Source organism: Meles meles, chromosome 16 (assembly GCF_922984935.1).
Source record: "Meles meles chromosome 16, mMelMel3.1 paternal haplotype, whole genome shotgun sequence".
NCBI classification, from domain to species: Eukaryota; Metazoa; Chordata; class Mammalia; order Carnivora; family Mustelidae; genus Meles; species Meles meles.
The window spans coordinates 32,841,232-32,844,975 of NC_060081.1; the positions used below are offsets into that span (position 1 = coordinate 32,841,232).

A 3,744-nucleotide genomic window follows, 5' to 3' on the forward strand; every position below is an offset into this window, starting at 1 on the left:
CTGCTGTCTTAACCGCTGTACTCCAGCTCTTCCCATGCCCAGACACCTAGGTGACACTCAATAAATTATTTGTTTAATAAATGAAAGAATGAATGAGAGTGAAGAGAATCAGTATCACATTATGAATGGGGAAGAGATTTAAAAGCTGACACAGTCTACAAGTAGGAGATTTTTAGAACAATTATCTGGCCACTCTGTCCCCTCCCGCAGGGGAAGTGGGATTCCTCCTTCCAACTTGGCTAATTCCACCCCGGGAGGGAGGGGCCCTCCCAGGTGCCCTAGACCCTTGCACCTGCTCCTCTCCCTATGCACGCAGCAGGCTCCTCGGAAGGAGCCGGGATCAGAGGTAAGAGGGGTCCTTGGAGGAGCCCCGGGAGAATAGGGACGGGGCAGGAGGGGGATGAGTGCAGCGAGAACCCTGGGGGGCAGGGCTGGCCAGCACGTCCAGGTCGGGCTGCGGTGGACTGAGCCGGGCCAGCTCTGCAGAAGGCGGCGGCTAGCTAGCCTGGACAGTCACATCCCACTGCAGGGCCCGGGGGACAGCCGCACTGCCTCTGTACCAGGACTCTTGCCAGCAGCCAGGCAGCGCCTGCACCGCCCCACACTCAGGGACAGACTACGCGGCCCCTCCTAGCTCTGGGCCCCCCCCACCCCGCAGCCCCGCGGCCCACTCCCACTCGGCCTCCGCCTGCCCTCTGCCCGCAGCTCTGTCATGCGCTGCCTGCTGCACGGGGCCCGTGCCAGGATGGGGTAGGGGCAGCGCCAAGGAGCCGGGTGATGGGCCGCCCTCTGGGCACTGAGCAGCCTGCCGAGGCCTGACCTACCGCGAGGACTCGCGGACGTCGGTGTGGGCAGGGCAGAACATAGCGCTGCGGACCCTCGGTGACGCTGGGGCGGGGAAGGAGTGGGGAGACCGGGGGTAGGGGGATCCGGGGCTGCTGTGGGCGGTGGGGAGCCCGGGAGAGCTGCTGCCACCCGTGCGTTCTGGGCAGTCCTGGAACCCGCCCCCAACAACTCCGGCCACCTTCAGGAGCCCCACCTGGATGTCAAGTGGATGCCCCAGTGCCTCCCAGCAGACTCAGTGGGTTCCATGGCTTCGCTGATGCCCCTCTCCCCATATTTAAGCCCTTAGGTCCTCCTGCTGGTCAGTTGGGACCTGGGCTTTGTGCAAGCAGGTGAGTAAAGGGGTAGTGGGATCAAGCAGAGCTAGTCCGTACATGGGACCTGTTAACCTATTCACTCTGGCACCCAACAGACGGGCCTCCTTCTCCTGTGAATGTGACAGTCACTCACCTCAGAACCAGCTCGGCCACTGTGTCCTGGGACATCCCAGAAGGCAACATTGTCATTGGCTACTCCATTTCCCAGCAAGTACGAATTACCCTTCTGCTCCCTCAGCCTGTGTCCTTGGAACTCTGAGCCTTCCTTCCGTTACCCCCACTGGGGACCAAAGCTCCCCTCCCCGTGGTGGGGGAATCTGGGAGCTGGTGTCCCCTGGCTCAAGCTGCCCTTGTCATCCTACTCCGTGGAGTGCTTGGATGTTTGAGTCCTGGGACTGGTGTGAGACCACCCTCCTGTCCCATCATCTCCCCGCAGCGACAGACTGGCCCTGGGCAGCTTGTGATCTGGGAGGTGAACACCACCACGTGGGCCTGTGCCCTCTGGGGACTGGCTGAAGACAGCGACTACACGATGCAGGTTCGGAGCATCGGCCTTTGGGGAGAGAGCCCCCCAAGGCCTCGGGTGCACTTCTGAACTCTCAAGGGTTCTGACCGGCTACCCTCCAACAGCTCAAGCCCAGGTGAGAGGCTCAGCTATCCTCCACTCCCAAAAGCTTTGGATTCTCTGGCTTTTTACCTGCCCTTTAGCCTCTTGTTTACTTCCCCCCAAACAAGCCAGTCTAGCTTAGATGAATAAAAGGCTGACTTAATTCATCATACTGCCAAGAAACGAAGGAATAAGGTTGGCAGGGGACTGGGTATAAACAGGCTGATAATGAATTGTTTGGGAGAAGGGCTTTTAAGCTTCCTTTTCCCCACCGTCTGTTCCTAGCCGCCGCAGTCTGTGTGAATACTTGCCCGCAACGGTCCTGCTTTTTTGGTCTCTAACTACCTGTCCACCTTCCTAGAGAGGGGCTCACAGGGGCAACCCTGCCCCCAGACTCTCCATCCTTACGGGTCTGCATAGAAGAGCTCTGTGGCCGCTCCCCATAACCTGGAGTCTATCTCTTTCTTCTCAGGTGACATCACAGTGGAGGGTCTGGATGGACAGCGACCACTGCAGACAGGGGAAGTGGTTATTGTGGTGGTGTTGCTCATGTGGGCCAGTGAGTGAGCAGCTGCACGGGGCACCAAGGATTGGGGGAGTGGGGGCTCAGTGAGGGTGGGAGGTGGTGAAGGCTGTCAGGGGAAAAGGCAGGGAGGGAAATGCAGGGGAGATGCTTAGTTGAGGGTGCGCAGAAGTTTGAGGAGAGGAAGGCTAAGAGGGTGGTGCTCGCATATGAGCACCCGAAATTCAAGGGTTTTCTTCTCAGATTTTCTAGAAACCGTGTGGGTATCTCACTGCCCTTCAAGGCTGTGAGTGGGGAGGTCAAGATCAAGGTGCAGATTGTATTGTTGTGTCTCAGCTGTAATTGGGCTCTTCTGCTGTCAGTATGATATCATCAAGGACAACGACTCCAACAACAACCCCAAGGAGAAGGGGAAGGGGCCAGAACAGAGTCCTCAGGGAAGACCAGTGGGGACGAGACAGGTAATATGATGTGGGGCCAGTGAGGGAGGGAAGGGTGATTTCGCTTCTAGAAGCAGTCAGGGAAAGGGAGAAGGCCAAAGAGGGGCAGGAAGAGAAAGGAAATGGATATTTGGGATGAAGGAGGCTCTTACCTTCCTGACATGAGACTCAAGCCATTTTTTTTCAAAACAGAAAAAGTCACCATCCATCAAGACCATTGATGTATGAGTGAAGAAACCGAACTCGAAAACAGATGCACTAACAACCTGGGGATGGGGATAGGGTCAGGGAGAGCCTCAGTTGGTGATCTGCCCAAGACTGAAGGATCCCATAATCTCTTAGAGGGTAATGACACTCCCACAATCTCAGGCCTGGTACCCATCCTCTTTCCACTGTGAGCAGGGCCAGAAGGTAGGTCTCTTAGGGGCTGTGCCCCTGGACCTGGGGAATGGCTATCAGATGGGATATGTCCTTCCATCCCCCAGGTCAAGGGGAGAGACACCTGTTCAACTGTATCCCACTAAGTCCCAGATGGGGCCCCCATCGCACCTGCATCAGGTCTCTCGGCATCCCCAGCTGCCCCCACATCTTGCCTCTGGGTCTCAGAGAGGGGTGTTTCTTGGGGTTCTCCACCTCCCCCAGCAACTCAAAGGAATTGTCTGGGTCTGGGGCAGATGCTGCACTGCACTACTCCAATGTCTTCCACGGAGCCTCAGGTGCTCCCCCTCTCACCTGGTAGCCCCCCTCCCCCAGCTGCTGCTGGTGACCTCACCCCTTGGACATTTTTCCAATAAACGTTCTTGGACAAACTGGAGATGACTGTATGGGACACTGTATAGTATGCTGAAGACACTTCCCCACTGTCTCTCCCCTGACCACAAGGGCCTCTCACACCACCACCAACTCCACAGGAACACTCTCATTGTTTTAAGGCATTTGTTTTGATTCTATAACCTGGAATGGGTGGGGAGAGGACAGAAATGGGTATAGAAAACTAGAGCCCTAATTCCTTTT

The 3,744-nt window shown here is 56.8% G+C and overlaps 1 pseudogene; it reads left to right on the forward strand.

The window, feature by feature from the left end:
- The first annotated feature begins 777 nt into the window (after positions 1-777).
- LOC123927154 lies at positions 778-3,471 on the forward strand (annotated as a pseudogene).
- Positions 3,472-3,744: the final 273 nt, after the last annotated feature.